This window comes from Electrophorus electricus, chromosome 8 (assembly GCF_041902795.1).
Source record: "Electrophorus electricus isolate QZ-2024a chromosome 8, ASM4190279v1, whole genome shotgun sequence".
Taxonomy (NCBI): domain Eukaryota; kingdom Metazoa; phylum Chordata; class Actinopteri; order Gymnotiformes; family Gymnotidae; genus Electrophorus; species Electrophorus electricus.
In genome coordinates, this window is record NC_137504.1 from 21662501 (window position 1) to 21675000 (window position 12500).

At 48.8% G+C, this 12500-nt stretch overlaps 1 protein-coding gene across 3 annotated transcripts in view; it reads right to left on the reverse strand.

The window, feature by feature from the left end:
• srrm3 (serine/arginine repetitive matrix 3) overlaps positions 1–12500 on the reverse strand; it is a 75669-nt gene that overhangs the window by 44599 nt on the left and 18570 nt on the right. The window lies entirely within an intron of this gene.

Sequence of the window (12500 nt, forward strand, 5' to 3'; positions counted from 1 at the left end):
CGAACGTGTCATCACGCGTTATTAAGCCGAGTGGACGGCCGTGAATGACTCTGATCTTCGAGGCGCCCACATGAAAAGCGTACAAGAGCACGTATGTACACACACACACACGCATGCACGCATGCACGCACACACACACACGCACGCGCGCGCGCGCACGCATGCACACACACACACACACACGTACACGCACGCACACACACACACACGCACACACATACACACGCACACACACACACACCCACACGCACACACACACTCACACACGCACGCATACCCGCATTTAACCAAAGCCTTGCATATTGGACACTCACGCACACGCACGCACACACTCACGCACGCACACACACACACACGCACGCACACACACACACACGCACGCACGCATGTACACACACACACATGCACACACACACACACACACACACACACACACACACACACACACACTCACACATGCACGCATACCCGCATTTAACCAAAGCCTTGCATATTGGATATATAGGGGTGGAGTTGAGAGAGAGGGGGGGTGGGAGAGAGAGAGAGAGAGAGAGAGAGAGAGAGAGAGAGAGAGAGAGAGAGAGACAGAGGGAGAGAAGGGGAGAGAAAGATGGAGACAGAGAGAAAGGAGAGAGAGAAAAACAGACAGAGACAGGGAGAGAGAGATAGAGAGAGAATGACAGACAGAGAGAGGGAGAGATGCTATCATCTTGGGCGCGGAGGCCAAAAGCCACTCCACTAATGGACTCATTTTTCATGAAGGCTGTGTCACTTAATCACTTCCTCTGCCACTGGCCCAAGCGCTCAGGTGCAGGTTTGGATGGCACCACAAGCACCACTAGCACCTCTCCCAGTGCGTCTCGTTGGGTGGGCACAAGACTAAACACAGTGCTGTTTACCCGACTTTGAAAACGAGGGTCAAAACTAGGACGGCTAATCTGGCCGTCGTGGAGAATCACTGGGCATATACGCATCTCATCAGCGATTGCTCCCGATGAAACTACACGGGTAAAATAAAACAAAATGATCGTTCATTTTACGGTTGAAATCACTAGGAAAATGAAGTATGCTGATTGTGTAGCACTGAAATATCATTTCCACATTAACCGCTGAGCCCGTGGACTTGCTGATCTGTGCCCTGTGTTTTGCAGTTTCTCTCACGACCAACATTAAGGCGTGCGCAGGAAGCACTGCATGGTGGACCCAAAGGTTCTTGCTCATTCTGACTGAGCCCTGTGGTTAAGGTCACCTGGCTGGAACAGCGCAGACTAATGAGTTTAAGACAGTGCACAGGAACGTGCGCGATGATAAAGGCAGGAGATGGCTGACGATTGAGCAAGCTGTGCAGTCACAGAGATCTGCACAGGTGGTGTAGCAGCAGGGGGCATCAGCACAGAATTCATTATCCACTAAATCACGGCCTCAAAAAAAACTGCGTCTCCAATATGTCTCTCTCTCTCTCTCTCTCTCTCTCTCTCTCTCTCTCTCTCTCTCTCTCTCTCTCCGTCACATCCTCTCATCCTTATCCCACAACAGCCGTGTCATCTGTGCTCCACCCCCTCTCTCCGCCCGCACCTGTCTCCCTCCACACTAACTTGAATACCAGAGACTGGTTGAAGGAGCTCCGTGGTGTTTTGTGAAGCTTAGTCAATTTATTAGGGCTCATAAGCTCATTCTGAGCTCCAAGAGTCTCATAGCTTCTGAATTCACAGAATCCAGAGAAGCTTCCCTGAGCGACAGACACGGCCACCTCACCCAGCTCTGATCTCAGCTCCAGATCTCGTTTCAAACAGGCAAACGGTCTGGGCTCTGTAAAACAGAGCTTTTCTTGAAAGCATTTATAATGCACAGAAAAACGAGTGTTGTTATTTGAAAGACCAAGGCCTGACTTGGTCTTCAGCGACCGTGCGCTGATCTCAGATCAGCCGAAGACAGCGTTTCATTGAACACGTGCCAGCCCCCCCCCCGTTATGTCATGCTGTCTGTCATTGATATTACTGACATCCTTGGGCCTGCAGTGAAACCATACGGCAAATCACCCTACTGTTCTCAAATCAGTTTTACACATTTTGTTGTTTAATTAAGCCTAAGATATGTCCAGAGGATTCTGTTTCAACAGGGAGGAAAGGGCAACTTTTGCTCATATACAGCTCTATTCCCCCCGCCATAATAAGAGTAACCACGTCTCTGTACAGGGAGCCTTGCAGTCCGGAATGGGAAAGGAGGATGTTGCATACAAGGTCATTCATTTCTTCCCTGGTAACACTAAAGAAACCCCAGTAATTGGAAATACATGTTCACGTCTGCGTTACTTCACACGGTGGAATTTCATCTAGCCATCAGACACCAATTATGTCTGTATGCTAATCACACGTTCGGTCTTGTTATTTAAATCGTATCCTGAAGACATTCAGTGCAATAATTATACTAATGCATGCGCTCCATTCATCACCAATCTGCATTGTTTACGGACTGAAGTCTTAATCTCTTTTTTTTTTTTCACATAATGAGCCTCAGTCCGCGTACCAGAGACGTTGCGAAGTCGACAGGCCGCGAAAAGAAGCAGCTAATTAAAGCGGGGTTATTCCGATCGAGAATCCGCCGCCGTGTGTTTTCCCCCCTCCCTCAAACGCCAGCTCGCTATTTAGACGGCTGCTTTGCATTCGCTGGATGGCAGCTGTATCAGATGCGGTGTAACACTGGGTTTGATTTTACAAGATCTCACATTCACACGGGGAGCGCAGAGGCACACCGCAGAGCGCGTCAGGGGCACAGCAAGCGCCGCTACAGTTTCTGAGTTCGCGGGAAGGTCTCAGAGGTTCATGGACGTCCGTCCGCGTAAGCACGAGCAGAGCGCAGCCAGCTAAATGCAGGCTTCCACGTGAGAACCAGATTTGCTATCCGTCTATCTATCTATCTATCTATCTATCTATCTATCTATCTATCTATCTATCTTACTCTCTTTCTCTCTGTATCTTTCTCAGATCTCAATTGTTGCAGAGACTGCTAGATACACATTTCTTCCATTCCCACCCCCCCCAGTTTTATGCTGCTGCCCGTTATTTGAAAAAACAGGCAATTAAAATCTTCGGAAAGGACCCTGGCACGGGCGTGTCGGTCTCCCTCGCCGTACTGCGGCAAGCGTCCCTTTCCATTTTAGGACCTGGCATCTGTCTCCAGGGCGAACGACGTTCTGCGTGGAAACGCTGGGAGAAAATCCGCGGGTTGCGGATGCGTTCGGTTAGAACGTCGACAGGACAGACACGGCCATGCAGAAAGCGTGACGGCGTGGCCGCGTTAACCTCGCGACCCCCAAGACGTGTCCGAAGGGCTTCGAGAAGGGCGGGGAGGACACGTAACCCAGAAATGTTGGGTTGCACGGAGGGTTTGCGATGCGAACTCAGCACTTAGTGCAGCCTTAGTCAGATTCTGTCAAATGTTATTTTTAGCAATGGGAGAAGTGGGTAGTTAGTGCTGAAATCCTCAGGCCGTGTTTCAGGAGTCTTTTCCTTTCTTTGTCTTTTTTCCCTCGATCCGAAGCTTCACGTGGAGAGGCATCACGGAGACATGACACGCTGCTCTGTGAATTGTCATACGTTGAAGTCTTCATACTGTAACGGTTTTAATATGCGTTTCTGAAGGGCAAGCCGCAACACTTGGCACCAACAGGGAGGGTTTGTCTTTCACACGCTTGATGCACACGCAGGGTCGTTGGAACGCGGACGTTCGGATTTAAAAGTCAATCGGCTGTGTAATAGTGAGGGTACGGATGTGATATGGACGTGAACGTCTGTAGTCAAACATCTGGGTTACCTTGAAAACATTTCAAGGGCGTTTAAAGTGGGTTAATATGATTGGGTTATGTGGTTATATCCTGGTATCATTTCATGGAGATGTCTCACAAAAATGGTTTTCCATTTAACATTAACAACATATCCTCTTAAGCCTTTAACAACAATAACAACAATGATGTGGAATATTTACAATATTCATAACAACAACAACCACAACAACATAAGTGGACAGCTACTATAGATTTTAATACAGGTATGTGAACATATTCCATCACACATCTCCTCCGAATCCAGCATTTCCCTCCAAACTCTTTCCAAGCCAGACAGGTGCGAGGCAACCGTCTGTTCCTGTGTCGGTTTCAGTAAGTGCAGCCGACCATCCCGTCCTGGCTGATGTCATCTCAGCCCCGGGTCTGGATGTGGTCTCCGAGCCGTCCCGCACTCCCAGGGCCTAGCAGAGTGGATGGGAAAGAGGAGAGCGAGTGTGGGGGCAGAGGAGGAGTGGAGTGAGCGCAGGGGCCTGTGTGATCACTCTCCTCTCCTGCCCCGCACCGTGTCTCACGCTGCCTCGTCTTCTCTCTCTCTCTCTCTCTCTCTCTCTCTCTCTCTCTCTCTCTGTCCTCTCTGTAGGAGATGATTGGAGAGTTAAAAATAATCTGAGGTTTGTCCTTGGCCAGAGCAGGGGAGGCAGATGGAGTAATAGTGGTGTGTGTGTGTGTGTGTGTGTGTGTGTGTGTGTGTGTGTGTGTGTAATCTAGCAGTGGTGTAATCTAGCAGCAGTGTGTGTGTGTGTGTGTGTGTGCGTGTGGTTATTTTTGTGTGAACCCAAACAACCCTCTCTGTCTAAGTGAGGTGATTTTGGGACAGTGCAGATTTAGATGCCTTACTTCCCCCCTTGTGTGTGTGTGTATGTGTGTGTGTGTGTGTGTGTGCGCACGCGTGTGTGTGTGTGCCCGCGCGTGTGTGTGTGTGCGTGTGTGCGCGCGCGCGTGTGTATGCGTGTGTGTGCGTGTGTGCGCGTGCACGCCTGTGTGTGTGTGCGTGTGTGCATGCGAGTATGTGCGTATATGTGTGTGCATGCGTGCGTGTGTGTGTTCGAGTGCGTGTGTGTGTGTGCGCGCGCGTGTGTGTGTGTGCGCGCCTGTGTGTGTGTATGCGTGTGTGTGTGTGTGTGCGCGTGCACGCCTGTGTGTGTGTGCGTGTGTGCGTGCGTGTGCGTGCATATATGTGTGTGTGCATGCGTGCGTGTGTGTGTGTTCGAGTGCGTGTGTGTGTGTGTGTGTGTTCGCGTGCGCGTGTGTGTGTGCACGTGTGTGTGTGTGTGTTCGCCTGCATTGACAAGGGCTTCCATGTTTCTTCTCCCATTACTGTGAAACATTCTCTTTCTCTTCATTCCTCTCTTTCTCTCTGAATTTCCTTCCAGCAGTGAGTTTAGTCCTCCAGTCTTCTTTTCACGCATGTAGAGTTTCTCTTTTTCATGTTTACACTGTGATAGACACAAAGGAATCAGTGTTTTTAAAGTTTTTGCATAATTCTTAGATCTGGGATTTCAGGGCATACTAACTCAGTTGAAAAGTGTTGTTCCCATTCCGTGCTTTCCGATTCTTCGAGCGCAGCTCAGTCTAAACACGTGTCCTCTTCAGTCTTTAAGAACACCAGCACAGAGCGGACGGCATAGTCTGCTACATTACGCAGCACCGTGTCACATTCCCAGTGTCACATTGTCCTATCCTGATCCCACGGAGTTCCATCAAAATCCACCTTCTCCCACTTCCCGACGTCCCCTACTCCCGACAAACCCTGCGAGCTTTGTTCTCCCGCCTCTGCCAAATTCACTACACCCTCTGACTGTGGGGGTAATTGGGGCAGTCTGGTGTCTGGTGGAGGGGGAGGTCCAAGATTCCACATGTCCAAACTGCCCCACTCCCTGCTGGCTGTACAACAGCAACACAGATAAGCCTTACATTGGGCACAGGAAGAACAGGGCAATAAATGGCACTGAGCCTCCACAAACTCTGGGATGGAGACTGATGAAGTGCTTCTCTGGGAGAAATGCTGGCTGAAATCTTAACACTGTGGACACTTGGGACACAGTGGGCAGAACTCTTACTGCTCCAGCCACCCAGATTTGGGCTTGCTGCTCTTCAGAACAAGTCTGGTTCCCATTGGGCGCTGCACCCGGCCGGTGAAACACGTTCAGATTCGAGGTCTTTATCCACGTGTCCTTAATAACACCTGACTCGTGATTCAGCATCCAAGAAGAATATAGACGTCTAACATGAGAAAAGGCACCACCTTCATCACCATCACCATCATCATCATCATGTCATGCTTAAAAAAACGAAGGCCTCTAAATATGAACGTACCTGTTTAAAATGCATTAAAGTTATTACACAAACCCATTACCATAATCTTTTCAGAGTTCTCTTTTGAGGATTTGTGCCAAAGAAATGACACCCCCCCCCCCCCCAAAGCTCTCTCTGTATCACTTTAATGACCAAATATTAACTCTCGTTTCCCTCAGGCTCGCTTTAGACGAAACAGCATCCATTTGGAGTGAATTTCATTAGGAAACACTTTCTCCCCCTCTCGCCCACAGTAACGGGCCTGAGTGATAACAGTGTGTGAATAGGTGATGAAGACAAAAAAAAAAAAAAACCCTGTGGAATGATTCCTGCTTCCTGGGAGCCATGTGAGTGTGAAGTCCCTTCATGAGAGTTCACCTCTGTGTTTTGATACATCACCTCCTCTAATATTACACTTAAGGAGAAAAATCTGCTTCTTTTCCCTCCCAACTGTAGATGCTATTATTTGTTTTTTATTTTTTCTTTCCTAACCGCCAAAAATGCTGTTATTATTTTTTTCCGCATGTGATAAGGTGTTAATGTGTCTTCGGTGTGTCGTCTGTGAGAGGTTGGTACGGTCTGGTTCTCTCTTTCTGGGTTCAGCTTTAGGACCGGTCCACTCCTGAGTGGAGGGGAGGCTCTCTCCGAAGCGACTTCAAGCTCTGCTCTGCCTTCCGAAGGAGGAGGAGGAGGAGGGAGTGATTTTGAGGGCCAAATTCTTCCCTCAACACACTGAGACCTAAAGCTGCAAACCTAAAGCAGCCATCTGCCCCAAGCCATGAAACTTTCTTGGCCTTGCCAGTGCTGGGAACAAAAGACAGGAAACCACAAAATAAAGTTTATATAACGCAGGTAAAATGCCTTCTCTCTCTCTCTCTCTCTCTCTTTCTCTCTCTTGCTTTCTCCCTCCTTCCACAGATGATGAGGTTAGTGGACCCTCTGTACCCCCCCCCACCCCAGGACTTCTCTTCTACTGCGAGGCCTCCGAGAACGCCGAAGTGTGGCAACAACATTGCTCCTTCATCCAAAAAAACTTCCAAAGCTAAAGGGAAGTGTGTACGCTGAAGCACACGGGGGAGGATAATCTGGTTTTAGGAACGGAAGAACCCGACAGCACAACCTGACACTTCAGTGCGTTCCACACACACATATATAGTCATACAAAACAAGGCTGGTGCTGCATGTTCTGAACCAAATCTATATACAGACATTCAGTAAAGAAAATGTGGTGGGTATTATTTAGTGTTTCCAGTCTGGGGCTCTTACTTGGCCCAGCTCCCCTAACTATGACTACTGACCTACTGAACTACTGACTTATGGAATTTATTGACCTTTTAATTACCTTTTATAATTGGATTTAACAGTTTTCTGTAAAATCCTGTTCACGCTGACAACTCTCAGGAAACAGCCTGAACAAACGGGACGCTGTGGGAGCAGCGAGAATGTTTTCTGCAGTGAGCCGCTGCCTCCGGTATTACCATCCGGCTGGAACATAAGAAAATGACCAAAAAGAACTGGCGGAGATGCTTTCGTGCATAGCCTACCCAGCTGATAACAGGAGAGCACTATTGTGGAAGGTACATATTTGGATAACATCAAGGTACTGTGTTTAGCTAAATTACGCCTGTGGTGGGTTTGGGTATTTCTTATGCCCAAAATTATGGGTTTGTGATGGGGCGAAACCAGTACAGACTGATGAAGCCACAAGAGCTGACTTCAGGAGATGCTCGCTAGTTACGCCGGTTAATCTCTGGGGGAGTTATGTAAAACATAATATTACTTAGCAGTGGTACACAAGCTAGAATTAAATGAGATGTTTGTATATTCTATTCTATTCTAGACTCAAGGTGGGCTAGACAAAGCTTGTTTTCTTGTTTAAGGGGGCTGGCTTGTTTAGCGTGCGCCAGAGGGTTCCAGCACGCTAAGGTCCAGAGAAGAGTGCTTTCAATTCAAAACACACACGCGCACACAAACACACACACACACACACACACACCTTCATCACCCTTCACCCTTGCCAGCAGGGCAAAGTGTGATGACATAATGCATCAGTCGCATGTATGCAGTCACAAACACACACAGTTGGTACACAGAGACTTTTGAATATCTGCTTGACTATGAAATAAATAAATAATTTCATAGAGAAAAAGAAAGAGAGAGAGAGCGTGAGAGAGCGCATGAGAGAGAGCGTGAGAGAGAGCGTGAGAGAGAGCGCGAGAGAGAGAGTGAAATAGAGAATTTTAGTGCAAGTCCTGTGCAGCCCAGAAATCACCTTATCTCTTTCCTCGTTGCTGTGCACGGTATGCTTGTGTGTGTTTGTGTGTGTGTGTGTGTGTGTGTGTGTGTGTGTGTGTGTGTGTGTGTGTGTGTGCGCAGTGTGTGTGATCTGCTCTCTCCTCCAGCCTCAGGCTACAGCTCTGACTAACTCTAATTGACAGCGACTGGCGGAGTGCGAATGCCTCAGAGACTCAAAGCGATACCTGCCAATTAGGCGCGCCTCTCTGGCCCCAGCACCAATCAGGTGCCGCCTCAGCCCTCCCGCTACCGCTCCCCGCCCGTTCCGAATTGCCGACGGCGCTGCCAGTCAAAAATGGGACCCGGCGCCTGTCAAGACCCGTCAGGCTCTTGGCACCGGGATAACGAATGCATGAATACAAAGATACAAAATCCATACAACCCAATGAAATGGAGGCCAATCCCGTGGAGACAGAGTTATGCTAAGTGACAGGTTCTACCACCAAGGTGTCAGAATGAGCTCAGTAAGAACCTCGGGGTCAATCCAAAGTTCCACGCAGATAAACAAGCATTCAGGCAACCGTAGAGGAGCGAAACCCACCAGCACGGATTAGATCCCAGTCACCAGCGAACGGTGGCCATTTTGTATATGTGTGAATGGGACTGCAGCACAGACACACAAAATGACAGATTTTCCCATACAGGTCTGAAACTGGCAAGCGGCAATTTCCGCTGTGAGATGGTAGGGAGTGTTCCACTGTGAGATGATGTGGTGGGTTTCACTCTCAGCTGGTAGGGAGTGTTCTACTGTGAGATGATGTGGTGGGTTTCACTCTCAGCTGGTAGGGAGTGTTCTACTGTGAGATGATGTGGTGGGTTTCACTCTCAGCTGGTAGGGAGTGTTCCACTGTGAGATGATGTGGTGGGTTTCACTCTCAGCTGGTAGGGAGTGCTCTACTGTGAGATGATGTGGTGGGTTTCACTCTCAGATGTAGGGAGTGCTCTACTGTGAGATGATGTGGTGGGTTTCACTCTCAGATGTAGGGAGTGTTCCACTGTGAGACTGTTGAGACATATCGAGTCTCTGCTGACACTAACTATAACTAATGACTGAGCTGACACACTGCAGCACTGGGTGTTGGTTCAGGCTAAACAGTCACCTTCAAATCCGTCACACACACAGACGTAAGATGAGTGGTGGGAAAAGTACTACTGAGCTTTGAGCTTTGGGTCAGATCATGTGAAGAACTGGACACTGAGCTATGACCAGTTCATTGTCTCCAAAGCCTGTCTGAGCCGTCCACAGAAGAACGACAGCGCTGCTTTCAGATCAGTTTAAAATGTCAACAACTGCAGCCTCCTGCGCAAATGCTTCACTGGCTCCCACCAGATACACATGCAGACACACACACACACACACACACACACACACACATACACACACACACACACACACACAGACATACAGCGTGCAAGGCACTCCCTGTTAGCTTGGAATTCAAGCACCCCCATCTGCCTGCTTTGAGACAGTCCCCTCCAATCAACCATCATGGCCACCTTCCACGTTATCTGAGCCGTTCAGCCATGTCATAGCCAGCAGCCGTCAGACCTGCTCTTTCCTCCCTGAGGCCACTGATCTGAGGCCAGTTGTGCTGCTCACTGGTCTGAGGCCAGTTCTGATTCTCACTGGTCTGAGGCCAGTTCTGATTCTCACTGGTCTGAGGCCAGTTCTGATGCTCACTGGTCTGAGGCCAGTCCTCCTGCTCACTGGTCTGAGGCCAGTCCTGCTGCTCACTGGTCTGAGGCCAGTTCTGCTGCTGATTGTCCTAACCAGGGCTTCAGTTTGGGAAAGGGAGCACTGCACATCAGACTGGGATCAGATGTGGGGGGTGTAATGTGTTTTAAACAGTGGGCTTGGTGGGTCACAGAGCGTCGGAGAGGAGCAGAGGTGTTTACTCCAAACGACAATAACAACAAACCAAGAACAGAGGTGACGTCGTAACTACATGTCTTCACTCTCCCATTTCGGCTTCTTGTTCATTCTTTTTTACAAAAACGCACTGCAAAAAAGGGATAAATTATTGGATAAAATCTTAACTCTAGTGTAAATATCTAATATTTCTCATTTTGAGACCGTTGCAAGAATATTATGCTTTGTAAAAATATCTCAACACATATGCGGATCGTTTTTCTTGTTTTAAGCATTTATTTGAAATAAAAGCGTTCTCTCTCAGCGGCCTCTGGGTTCCTAGGCGACGCGGGCGACCTCAACGCTCTTCACACGCGCCCAAGTAAGGTCAAGCTCTTAAGAGTGAGAATACCAGAAACACTGCAACAGCTGGTACTGGTGGGAGTGTTTTAACAAATCATCTCATTTATCTACCATAAGCTCTACTTGTTATAGACTAATAAGTAAGAGAAAATCTATCATTTGCCAGAGGATTATGCTATTAGTGTCTCTCACTGGTCTCTGAGGTAACAAACATGTAACGATCTTTCACTGTGCTTCCGCTGCGGTTGCCAACGCCTCGCGGGTGTGCTGTCGCGGCAGTGTTCTCCGGCTTTCCAGTGCTTGCAGACAAATACATGAAAACCCAAGGAGTAAGCGTTTGGCTTTCACCGCGGGGTGTCTTTTTTCCACATTCGTTCCCGAGCCGATGGATACTCGAGCATGAAATTTGAGATCGGAGACTACGCTGTGCCTGATCGCCCGGGCGACGACGTTTGGAGCTGCTTTCCGCTCGAGGGTGTAGGAGGACGCCAGCAGGAGGCAGGTGCCTGGGTCAGACGGAAGGGGCTGGTGGACAGTAACGCAGCCGGGCCGCTCATCCCGAGGGTCTGGTGATCCCCACAGACCAGAACACGGCGAGCAGGACGGTGAACCCCCGCCCCCCAGCGGTCGAGAGATGAGGAGAAAGAAGGAGAGAGAGAAAGAAAAAGGAGGAAAGAAGGAGGAGCGTCAGGAGGAGAGGCAAGCACTCCCAGGAGGAGAGGCAGGTGCCTCTCACTGGGGCAGCTATACAAGGTGATATCGTACATGCAGCATTCGCGCGCCACTGGGCACCGGAAGTCTCCAATGAGAAGCGGGAGACGCAGCCAAAACATCACGGAGGAGTGGCTCCTCCTTCAACGAGGACGGACGGACGGAGAGAAGGGGTCGTTAAGGGCGTTTGTCAGGGCCGCTCGTTAAGGCAGCTCGCCTGCGGCCAGCTTTAACGAGGTGTTAAGGCGGGAACTGTGTAATAAACTTTTTCAGCACAAATTCTTTCGCTCCCCATCTCTCAATCTTTTCTCTCAAACTGCTCGTGTTTTATTTTAATCACGTTTTATCATATATTTATCCCAGAACCGAATGGCCTGTCAAACCTCTAGTCAGGGTAATATTGGATGTTTAATACCACCATAGAATTTTAGAATGATAAAAAGCATACACTTATTGTTAAGAAAATTAGTATTTAGATTTGGATTTGCATCCACCGTGCCCAGTCCTCGTTTGTTAACACAGTGGGGTCACGTAGGTTGACCTTCACAGACAAAGCCATAACAATAGCACTGGTTTCCATGACTAATTACTGGCCCTGGTGTATAGTGGTCCCCCAAATGTGGTCTCGTGGCAGTAAATGAGCCTCTAATTGGTGCTTTCTCCTGTTTTTTTATGGAACTCAGATTCATGCGGTCTGGACATTCCCTGCTACCACATAAAGCTTTATCGGCAGGTTCATGGCAAGGCTTTTTGTTACAGAGTCCCACGGGCTTTCTCAAAAGTGCTTTGAAATAGTTTGGTGAAGTTGTGTGTGCGTGTGTGTGTGTGTGTGTGTGTGTGTGCGTGCATGCTCGGGGGTGAGGATGTTCTCAGTGTGGCAGTGGTTTTTCATGGACTTCCTACGATTGTCCTCACCACAGAAACAGAACTGGCGAACGCACACCGAGAAAGCAATTCCAGGAAAAAAAGATTTCCGGTTGGCTAATTGGAAGCCCGATATTACTGCAGGTTGCCAGGAAACGGCACTAAGAAAAATAGGTTTCAGGTAATCTCAGCAAAGGAATCTTGAATTATTTCTGTATCCAGAGCTCACACCGGTTCTACTTGACTTCAGGCGAATGCCTGGCAACTGCTGATCAGCCT